The 12,207-nt window shown below is 44.8% G+C and overlaps 1 long non-coding RNA gene across 1 annotated transcript; it reads left to right on the top strand.

The window, feature by feature from the left end:
* The first annotated feature begins 282 nt into the window (after positions 1-282).
* On the top strand, positions 283-9,831 carry LOC144179133 (uncharacterized). Its single transcript, XR_013324157.1, has 3 exons — positions 283-509; positions 907-1,054; positions 9,699-9,831. It is a non-coding gene; the product is annotated as an uncharacterized LOC144179133 (long non-coding RNA).
* Positions 9,832-12,207: the final 2,376 nt, after the last annotated feature.

The following is a 12,207-nucleotide window of genomic DNA, read 5'->3' on the forward strand; positions in this document are numbered from 1 at the left end:
GACTAGAAGAAAACGTGGAAGCGTTGCCCTTTTTAGTCATGTGACCCTTATTCTCACACAGATTTTCTGTTTCCAGCACAACGCATCCCTTCCTCTTGCATCCGACTAAAACCTGACCACAACCGCCGCCAAATCGGCCTAAACGCACCCAACTATGCTGGCAACGCTGTCTTTTTGGCCTCAAAATCTCTCCAACTTTGGTGTGAAAAATTGAGGGGCTTTGGCCATGCTGACAACGCTGACGATGTTGTTTTGTGCATTTCTTGTTTCTTGTTCGTCTGTCCGTGCTTTTGCGGCACCGTTTCAACAGAACGGACGGACGGCTTGTACGCTGTTATGGTTTGAAATGGCAGCTGTTATTCCAGCTGACGTTCCTAGGGTGCTACCGAGCCTCACGTCAGTCTGCGCCTCAACTTCAAACATTCAGCTTCGACGACACAAAGGCGGAGACTTGGCGAGCTCGATTTTGTGACCGTCTACGTCGGTGGTAGCGACAAGCTCGTGAGGAGGTAAGTGTTTAGTCATCTGATATTGCGCTTTTTATACCCCGAAGAAAACACACAAGGTGTTGCTGGCTTAAGGGCTCGTGGTAGAAGTGTAGGCTCATTTTAAAGTGGGTAAGCTACGTGCCATATTTCTTGCGAACGCGCACCCGCAAGCATAGTGTCGTGATTTTTTTTTTTTTTCTTACGGGCTCATATGCGTAACTGAGCTCGAATCTGCTAGCTATGGTGTCACTATGCTTACTACTGGTGACAGTTATTATACCGAGGTGAACGTTCACAGCCTCAGTAAGCAGAACAGGGGTTCTGGGTTGCATGCACAAATGCAAAGCGGGCACAGTTTCGGAGGTATTTATTTCGGTATCTTATGTCATCGAAACGTCGCTCACTGCTTCCATTACAGGGGCTGGTCGAAAATTTCCACTACAGCCGGTGCACGTGTACGAGTGGCCGACGGGTGACCTGCGCTGTTTCTAAAGAGAGACAGACCTACCTCAAGAGACTGCTTGTCGATGCCTTGGGCTAAGGGCGTCACTGTTCTCGTTGCGGGTGTAAGTATTTCGCAAAATCTGCGCTTCGCAGTCTGTCTTTCGTAGGGACAGTGCAGTGAAAGTATATTCCTGTTGAGAAGCTGGATTATATAAGCGTGCGTGTGTGCGTGTGTGTGTAAAAATACAATTTGCACCTGTCACCACAATTTCTGTTGTAATTTTTTAGGAAACATCAATGAGAATTCCTAGCGCTCGCATGCAGGAGTTAGAAGATGGAATGGATTCCACAGGATACATGCCGCGACTTATTCTGTTCAGGGGAAAGTTGAATGGAGACACTCGATGCTAACAATGATCAAATACTGCGTACCATGTGGTGCACCCACCTAATGCACTAACATTTTGTGCCCAAACATTGGTGTTGAGTGCATTCAAAGCTGCTGTTTCTTTTTTTTATCTCTAAGACTGCACTACAGAGGTTGCTGTACATGGTCGTTTTAGAAGTCAGTTATTTATTGCAATTTACTAATGAAATTGCGTTTCGGCAAAAATTTCCTCAAGCAATGCAAGTGGGGTTTTAAGAAAAAAGGAGCCTCAGGTAATCGAAGAATAGGTAGCCATCGCTACTTTTTTGCTGACACGGGGCACTCCTTGACTGGCCCCACATCGCCAGACGAGAATTTTTCTCACATTGCTCATGCCGTAGTCATCATCCTGAGTCTATTTGTGTACACTCCAGAACAGAGGCCTGTCTGCTCCATTTCCGATTTCTCCTATCCTGCTTTTTCCAAATCCATCTGTTGCCCATAGGTTTTCCTCTCACACTCATCCACCGAGTGTTCCGTTTTATTCAGGCCTCGCATTCCTTGATTGCAACCTTATAGGTGTGTGCAAGTTTTTATGTAAGAAAAGGTGCTTTTAAACGAGTAGTGATGCCAAATTCCTTGATGAAAAATTAATCATAATGTTTGACTTCGATCTCTGCGTAGAGTGCTCAGCAATTGAAACGCGATACTCTGAGCGCGTGGCTGCCGGTGCTTGTTGCGCCACAGGTGAGCGCTTGTGAAAGCGAGCTGATGCATTGTGGTATACGATGAGGGTGAGAGCGTTCGTGACGCATGCTTAGTGCATCCGCGAGACAGCCCTTCAGTGTGTGGTTCTTGGCGGCGCCATAGGGGTGCTACATGCCATGGCTTCAAAACGCTGTGCCTGCGTGCTGTGCCGTGCCGTGCGAAGCTGGGTGAGCGGGCACCGCGTGCATTATGAAGAATTTGAATGCACATTTATCGCGATGTGTTATCGTGGCCCGGCGCAGCACGCAGCCGCAGCGTTTTGAAGCCATGGCATGTAGCAACCCTATGGCGCCGTCAAGAACCACGCACTGAAGGGCTGTCTCCCAGATGCACTAAGCATGCGTCACAAATGCTCTCACCCTCACCGTATACCACAATGCGTCAGCTCGCTTTCACAAGCGCTCACCTGTAACGCAGCAAGCACCGGCAGCCACGCGCTCCGAGTATCGCGTTTCAATCGCCGAGCGCTGTACACGGTCACTGGCCAATTTTTTTGGAATGTCCAATAATTCGAAAGCATCAGTGGTACTGCCATCTACCTGGCTGTGCCAGTGTATAACAACGTCTGAAATTTCATACGGTGAAGTTATTCGCCATCTGATTTTTCTGTCTTCTTGTTTGCCGCGACGAGAGGTCCAAAATGGCCGTAATCGCAGCAGCCCCAATTCTGTTCTCTTTATGCCACAGCCTTTAACTGCAATTTTCACTGTTCCCTTCCTTCACATGAAGCAATACAAGTTTCTCCGTTGTGGGTTACTACCAGTGAGATTGCGTTATCCGCGCACATTTGTTTTTTCAATTGCTTTCACATTCTCTTTTTTTTATGCTAAGTAACTTCAAATTAACCTATATATTGGTTGCAGCCAACTCTTGCAGCCAACATTGGCTGCAAGAGTTCCACTTTTGTGCAAGGCTTTTGTGGTACGCTTTCTTGCATGGCTTTGGTGTCGTGCTAAAAAACCTACCCCAAGGAACAAGCCATGCAGTGAGGCTTGTAAGTTTGCATGTTGTGCGGCAGAGCCAACTTTTATTTCTGTATTAATAAGCTTGAAATCAGACCTTGAAGTGAACCAGAGAACAGTAGGCCATTTGCCCTTAGGAGCGCATGGAAAAACAAGTAACGAAGCAGTGCACAGAGGAATGGCCTGAGCGGCATTTCCAGTTCGAGAAGCTCAGAGTAAAATATGTTTTGAGAGGAGGCTGAGAGCAATGGATCGACGTAGGTGGACAGCTAAGGTTTTCAGGTACATATACATGAAAAGCGTGGACATGCAGTGGTTAAAGAGGACTAGATGAAATGCAGAAACAACAGTGGAGAAGCTAAGACAGCCAAAGCAACCAAAAGGAGGCAAGGCAGATAGAAATGAATAAATGGAGAGAAGAAATGGAAGCTAAAACGTCGTTAGAAATGTACAGGGCTGAGAAATTGGACAATAGAAAGGAAAATTTCTACGATAATTCTAAGGGAAGCATTTTGCTTCTCGAGGCTAGGACAGATTGCTTGTGAACGAGGAGCTTTGTGGGAAAGTATACACAAAGTGATGGGGTATGCGCGGTCTGCGGAAAAGAAACAAACTATGTGGCACATAGTGTTTGAATGCGAGGGTATCCATCCAAACCTAGAGGGAAATGTTTGGCTTCCAGAAGCCGCAGGGTTTCAGGGTAGCACAGAGGAAGTCAACTTCAGGGCTGTCGAGGCGACAAAGAGAAGATATTCTAATAGAATGCTGGTGGATGAAAAGCAGACGGGAATATTGCCTAGGACAGCTACCACGTGTAACAGAAAGAATAAGTATTTTGTGCCAAGTTTTTTTTGTGCCTGCCCTAAGAGCAGAGCTAGTATTAAATGCGTGTAAAACACAGGTATATTAGTTGTTGTTTTTTTTTTTTGATAAGATGACATGTCATCACCCCGCTACAAAAGGGATACCACTATCACTTATCATCATCATTATTAATGAGGTGCAAGCCTTATCTGCTCCATGAGGCGAAATATTTAGTGTTATAAGCAGTGAATGGCCCTGATATTTATCAGGTACGCGTGGAGCATGGCGTATGAACAAAAGTGTGCTAAAAGGAGAAATAACATAAAAAACGAAAGCAAGTCCTTGGTGGCTCTTACAAGACTGCGTGGCTCAATAACCTCCCATCTGGAGCCATCAGATTGCCTGGTATTTGTCGGAGCTGTTGGGGGACTACATAATTGTGCCTCAATAGCATGCCAGGCGAACCTATCAGTTTACATGATGTTTCTCAAAGGTATTGGAGTTACTAGCACCGTGTCTTGGTATGGAATGTGCTTGACGTCGGGTGTACTGCTAGATTCTGCACCAGCTAACTTTGGTTGACCAGGCAAGTACAATGACAAGACCAAAGTGCAGGAAGCATATAATGCCAGCTGAAGCCACAATGCTTGTTATTTCAAAACCACATAAGCAGACTAAGTGCCCCAAGGAATTTTTGTAAATTATAAATGCTTCAAACAGTAAACAATGTTGCAAATTGAATTAATAGCAAACACTAATCATGAAGAATTTTAATTTTCCCAACTTTAACATAACATATAAATAGACATTTCATTTTGTCTTTAAAATATTTATTGCCTTGGTGGACTTGCTTATTTTACCCATTTTTTAAATGTAAAACTGATGCTTCACTTAATTATTCAATTGCTTCGGTTAAAGTGAAGCAGGAAATTTGTAATGCAAGTTAAAGGTGTCATGGCCATACAACTTTTCATGTGAAACACATACAAAAATTTTTTCTTGCATGCTCATGCTCCCAGCGCTGCTGGAGCAGCAAAAAAAGTAAGGAAAGAACGGAAAAAACACTTTTCAAAAACGAACAAGGGTTAAACAGCTGTATATCATGCTTTTGCTGACTGGGGTAAATTGAAGAATGCCAACTGTTCAGCTACAAGGTTAGGATAGGTTAGGTATAAAAGAAATTTCATTGAAACACAGCTTTCTGAGGTAATCTGCTTGCCATTTCTTATTTAGAGGGCACCCCTTAAGTGCCCACTTCGCTTCTGTGGTTTCACGTCGTTGTCGGCTTCGGTGTAACCGAATAAAGAGGGCACCAGAGATAAATGAGATAGAGCAAACAGGAAGGTGGAGGTTCACATCACTGTCAGCTTCGGTGTAACCGAATGAAGAGGAGGGCACCAGAGATAAATGAGATAGAGCAAACAGGAAGGTGGAGGAGGAAAGTATGGTGAAAGCGTGAGGGGGAGGGCAGTAAGCAGAGGCCGCGCGAGACATGCTTGACGGCAGTGATGCACTGTGATAAAACACCAGAGTTGCGCCCGCTGTCGTGTGTTCACTGATGACGCGGTCACTTCTGAGACACAGCAGCTACGCGCCGTCACCGAGAAGACTGCAGTTTGCACTGCGCTCCGATTTTGCATTGGGGGTATCGTAATCTTGAGTAACCTTTTTTTTTCCCCCTTTCTTTCTTTACTCTTTTTTTTATTTTTTTCCTTTTGAGAATTATTTCTAGCTCAGTGTTCAGAGAGATTCACAGTATACTAGTTACGTATTATTATGTTTGCGGTTTCTTCTAGTGCAGCCAGTGGTGAGCAAATTCAGTGTCAGATATTCTGCTACCAATCATATCAAAATCACTCTGTACAAACTGCAATGGAGAACAAAACACGCATGGACTGCCGACATAGCTCAGAACATTTATTTTGCATTCCAACTTTTTAAATGCTCCTTTATCTTTATACGCACAGTGGGCAACGGCTGGCATCATGCTGGACTCCAATGTGCCAGTGTATTTGTCCAACAATGCTCAAACCATAGAAGAAATCATTGTTTCTGAAATAAACCAAACAGAACAAGCTATTCTTAGTTGAGCGCCAGTTTTCTTGTGTGAGCCATGAATCTGGCGGAAAAGCCAGCTTGTTCTATTTCACACATCTGGAGAATGTAGAAATGTGTGGAAGCTTACCTCAGGTGCCACACACACCTGATTGAACATAGCTTGCAGCATATGGAAAAAACAGTGAAAACATGTCTGTTACTGGTGGCTGGTCACATAAAAGAACGAATAAATGCCGGACTTTTTTGAAAGACAACTCTAGCAGCAAGCCACACGGTCCGCAGAAGCAGCGCGACACAGGACAGTGAGCGTGCTCACCTACTGAAAGACAGCATAACTAAATAAAAATACCTTGTATGCATTAAACTTTTCTGCCAATCCATTATGGTGACACAATTGCTACGAGCGCATTCTCATGCACCATAATTTGCAACAGCGAATTTTGTGTTTTGTGGATGAATACTATGCTACCTTGGCTTTGTTTTTAAGCTTAATGAGTACCCAAAATCGCAATAATTGTAAGTGGCCTCTCAATTTAGCGAAATGTGGATGCTCGTCTGGTAACATTGATGTAAACAAACTTCCAAGATGGCGGCGCCCATGTCTGTGTACGGCAAGTGAGTTATCGAACTCAAATACCGCTTAATAATTATTTACGGTCTATATTACGAGGTTTTCGAGCTTAAGTGACGCAGCCGAAGCCAAAATAGCTTCGAAGCCTAGCGATTCTCTACTGTTAAGCTGTGTATAGTACAAATACCAGTGGAATCGGCCGACCTGCTTACCGGCGTTGTTGCACGTCCCGTGGCTGTAACTTGGTTGCTTCATTGCTTGCGGCTGTGCCGTTGTTTTTATAGTACTCCTTTGATGTTCAGGCATGATTTGCCGTGAATGAAACCTGCCTGGTTGCATCGATATCGTTGAAAACCGCGAAGAATGACCGTTACGATTTGCCGATCTTCGCTTCGAGAACTTGTGACGATGCGATGACGATTGGATGTCTTGTGAGTGAGAGAGTGCGAATCAGTCAGTGATCGAACATTCTTTTGAAAACTTTTAAATGTGATGAAATCTGATTTTTATGAGGTTGAAATTTACGGGTAAATTTGTCCGCGGTAAGGCGAGGGCGACGCTCACAAATGTTGCACACATCGGTGGCGCAGCTGCGGGTATTGCGGACGTTCAATGGGAATGTGTAGCGAAAATTAGAAGTTGATTAAACACTGAAAGCGTGCATAATAACCGAACATAATAGACAGGACGAGATTGCAATAGACGTTTGCATGTTTTGGAACATGCAGTGAGCACCTTGCTTACACGTTGGTTGACTTCGATGGCCAAACAATTATGGTGCTTTTTGCTTCAGCTATCAAATATTATCCCACAATGGAGTAAGCTGGAATGCTATCCCCATACACTGCAGGGTGTCGTTACGTTCTAATGTCCATGCAATGCATCCAGTACTGTGGCCCACTGTCGCTCAGCTGAATGCTAAGGAGTGCCACATTTTATCAGAAATGTGATGTGTGCCTGACTGTAACAAAATTTGCCCGGATCCACAGTACAAACGTCAGGAGTTCCTCCACCACAATTTAATCTGGCTGGTGTTGTAGTGGCCAAGGCCAAAAGGCGTTGGCTAAGAAGCTATACACAAGTTTATGCATCTTACCTATGCCACTAGTGCGTATGTATACAAAATATGCGGGCACACATATATGCATACACCAGCATATATGCTTACGGAATGCAATGCATGCTAGATGAAAAAAAATTGTTTACCTAATGTCAATTGATGCGGTAGTGCTTGAACTGACATTAAGCACTGCTTAGTGACTGTTACTTATGTTGTTCTGTGTGACTAGTACAGCCACTATTCTGGGTTCGACAGTGCATGATTACCTTGGCATTGTTTATGCTGTGAAGTTCTAAAGCGTGTGGCTAAGGCGTGCTGCTGAACACGAGGTCGCGGGTTCGATTCCCGGCCACGGCGGCCGCTTTTCTAATCGAGGCGGAAAGCAAAATCGCCCATGTGTACGAGGCTGCGGCGCACGTTAAAGATCCCCAGGTGGTCAAAATTTATCCGGAGCCCTCCACTATGGTGTGCCTCATCACCTGCGTTGCGTCGGCGCATTAAACCCTACAATCAATCAATCAAGTTCTAAAAGCGTGATGATGAACACAATATCAGCTGAATTGCATGGCCTGTTTCTTTGAAACTATTGGAGGGTAGAAGAGAAAATGTTTGGGCATGTTGGTTCATACTCACACGAGAAACATAGTGCAGTAAAAACACAAGTCGAGGACGGGACAAGTGCAAAGTTTCAACCAATTCTTTATTGCAGGACCAGCGCATATAAACACATCTGGCTCGTAAGAGGAGAAAAGGAAAAGGAAAGAAAAACAAACAGGAATAGATGAGAGACGAAAACCGCCACTTGCAGCACGAGAAAACAAAATGTACAAACCACATACAGACATCTGGCCGCTAGAGAAACGCTACTTTTTGCGCACTACTTGCCACGAATGGGGCTCCATTTTTCAAATTGATGAATACCAATTCGGTTGTGTTTTAAGAAATATTACAAAAGGCAAAAGTAGCAACTGGTCCTGATAAATAGTGATTATAAAAGTTCCCTCAGCTTTCTTGCAATTCTCAAACTTACTAAACTTTAAATCGGTATAAATTGGAATCTCTAAGCTCACATGCCAAATTGTTTCGGTGTCTGCGCTTGTGTCACGCAGTGGCGTAACCCCAAGCTAGCACATCACGATGGCTAGGTTCTGCTGTCTCACACTTCGGAAGACGCTCCTCTCCGTTTTCTTTATGCCAACGCACGGGCAGGCTATGGAGGCAGCGTCCACCACTCTAGCCAGGCCGTGGCCGACGCTGCAGCATTCGGGACGCCGCCCCCGCGGATTTCAAGTAACGGCTGGCAGAATCTCTGGTTTCACTCGTTGTAGAGCCACGTGTGAGATGAATTCAAGGGATATCCCATGGGCGATTGTTGTGGGTGTCGTTTAAAGCTTTGCTTTCCAACAGTCTTTCGTTTTGATGTTTTTCTCTCTTTCACGCCTATTACAAGCCAGATGTGTTTATACATGCTGGTCCTACAATAAAGCATTTATTGAAAGTTCGCTCTTGTCCCGTCCTCACCCTATCCTTTGCTTCTACTGTGCTGTTTTCTGTGTGGTCTAACATTGTTACACTCTTTCTTTTTTTTCTTTCTTGCACGCATATTTCGGCAGACTTCACAGGTTGACAAAATGACAGATGCAATTCAATAAGGTAGGGCACCTAGCAAACTTATACTAAAATTTATCTGTACTACTTGCATCACTACACACTGTCACAGCCATCACTAACTCGGGGAGGAGCCGCACTCCACTAATGAGAGGGTGGGGAATGATGAGTGGGATCACGACTGTGCTTACAAGAAGCAGATGTGGTCCTCACTAGTGTAAGAAAGTCATGGAAGCGTGATGCAGCTTCTTATGTGTGACAGTTATGAACGAGTAGAATGCCGCTGTCTCCCTTCCGCATCATCATTCCTTCTCTCGGTCTTGCCATCTTTGACATGCTGGCCACGTCATCCAGCAAGATGAAGAGCATAACATTGCCCCTTCGAAAGGGGCAGTGTTACGTCACCCATGCCTCATTGACATGGAGCCTCCTTTAAGGAGTGCGTGTGTGTTTGCTCATGCATATATGTGAAATTTCGTTGTGCCATGTAATCCTGTAAAAGGAGAAATTGATTTTTTTCTCCTTGCAATCATTTGTCTAACTGTTACTGCCCATTTTTTTTTGCCAGGACCTGTTACTCCCAGGGAGCCACAAGCCAGGACGCAACAAACTTGGTATAAACTTGGCACCACAGGTGTTATGTTGCTGGAGCCCAACTTCTGTTCATGGTCAGCGGAGTAGGGTGCCTCATCTGTTTGAGCTGCATGTTAGAGCCAGGACACTTGCGGAGCAAGAAGAAAGTGATTGCTGTGGAGCGATTCAGTGATTTTGTTGCTCATGCCCTGCCAAAGTGCAAAAAGAATAGTTTTGCAAAGAATTATTAACACTGCTAAACTTTTTTCTTTGCGTGCGACATGGCCAAAGCATTTTTCATTTTGGTTCCTATCGCTTTGGCACGAGGGCGTGGCTCAAAAAGATATCCTGAAGATAACTACATGTACGGTTCTCATTGCTGGCCTTGACCGGGGTCAACTGTTGTATACCCAACTTGGCCACTTGCAGGGCTGGCAAGCCAGCTTGCGGAAGGTGCTACAAGAGGGGCGCAGCTTATCCGAAAGCACCACAGCCCCTGAAGAAATTTTTGTCAAGTAGTGCTCCTGCTACTGCAAAACATTATGCTTCCGCGCAAGAATGACGGCGTTGCCACGCTTGAAATATGGCCAAGTTGGAACTGTTTTGCACACACTCAAGTGTTTCCGCATGTGCGCAAACGAGCGTCATGCCAAAAAAAAAGCTTCTCCATGTAAAGACAAAGTTGGTAAAGGTTCTGAACGCTTGAATGAACGGGTATGCTCAAAAATTAATAATGGTAGTCAAGCAGGCAGATATATACCTGTATGGTTTAGTTGTGCACTTTGACTTCTGCATAGGTGAGAATCTGGTCCGGCTGACTGATACTGACTTGTGACTAAGTGCTGAATTCGAGGTGCTGACTGGTGATATACATACCGACTGGAACGGTCGGTACCGATTGTTACAGCCACTACATCTTGGGCCAGCAGTCACACTGTGAGAAAAGCGAAGCTGGTGAGGTTGGAGATTATTTAGCCCCTCCTGTCGGGGCGTGCCGCTCCTACACAGCAATTTTTTGGCACACTGGCCCCCATTGTCGCTGGCTGCCATCGGTAGGTCACTATCTATGAAGCCAGTCGTGGTTTTAGCCACGGCAAAGTAAAAAAAAACAGCGGAGATGGATAGATCCTGTCTTTCATCCTCTTCAGCTGACTATACACATAATCCACATGGATTGTTTATGTATTGTTGTTGAAGTGCAATTGCAATATGCTAGAATATAATTTTCAATGGGTACGTGTGCCTTTCATGGCCATTGCTATTGTTTTTGGTGCCTACAGTTTTGTACACCTCAATGTAAGCACACAAATGACGCAAATATATTCGTTAATTGCAGTTCACGAGGATGGCTTGTTGGGCTAGTTGGTGTAGCATCATAAAGGGTTGACAGCGCGTAAACACGACTGCCTTCTCTTCCTTGTGTCGTCGTGTTTATGCGCTGTCAACCCTTTATGTTAATTGCAGTTGTACGCCTTATAGCATAAAACCTGCATTACAAGTGTATGTCGGTGTATATATTTGTGTGGATTGTTATGAATAAAATTTATTTACTAGTGCGATTCCTTTTCTAGTGTTGCATCTTGTCATTATAGTTTGTATCTGCTTGTCCAAGTGTCAGTTCTACCCGCCGCGGTGACTCAGTGGCTAAGGCATTGCGCTGCTGAGCACGAAGTCGCGGGTTCGATTCCCGGCAGCAGCGGCCGCTTTTCTGATTGAGGCGAAAAGCAAAAACGCCCGTGTGTACGAGATTTCGGCGCACGTTAAAGATCCCCAGGTGGTCAAAATTAATCTGGAGCCCTCCACTACGGTGCACCTCATCGCCTGCATTGCGTCGCCGTGTTAAACCCTAAAATCAATCAACCAAGTGTCAATTCTACAAGTAACTTTGACGGCCAGGTCCTGCTTAACAGAATGGAATGAAAATATGGCAGCAAAGCAAGCCATAAATCCTACTTTATTTTTCACTAAGTGCAGACAAAATTTTTACTGAAGAGTTGTCAGTTCGTCTGTGTACACTAGCTGGCAGGAAAGGCCTCCACGGCACTATTACAAATTTAAAAGTTCCCAGTCGTAACATGGATGGGATGACAACTTGACCAAAATGTTTAGAGGTGGCACAACTTTTCACTGCGACCAGACTTGTCTGCTCTTGCCTGAAATGGCAATATCTGGTGTACACCATGGCTTCCTCACTGTTGAAAGAAATACCCTAAATCCTGAAGGGCTGCGATAAAACACCGGGTTTTCAAGGGAACACCAAATTTCTAAGTCAATAAAAATCTGAAAGTAAAGGTCCTCTATTAGTCTAATGTAGTTAAGTGATCTCAACAGCTGAAATACGCATCCTTTTTGCAGGAGGGGGGGAGGGGGCTTTGTTTTACGTGCCGAAGCTGCACATGCTCCTTGAAGGACACCACATTAGGAGCTATGGTTCAAGTTGGAACACTTGGGGGCCTTGAAATGTGCAACGAAGTCTCTATACAGAGGTTTTCTTTTCCACCTCT

The sequence above is a fragment of the Haemaphysalis longicornis genome, unplaced genomic scaffold, assembly GCF_048455015.1.
Source record: "Haemaphysalis longicornis isolate Haplotype H1 unplaced genomic scaffold, Haemaphysalis longicornis Haplotype H1 scaffold_4, whole genome shotgun sequence".
In the NCBI taxonomy this organism is placed as follows: Eukaryota; Metazoa; Arthropoda; class Arachnida; order Ixodida; family Ixodidae; genus Haemaphysalis; species Haemaphysalis longicornis.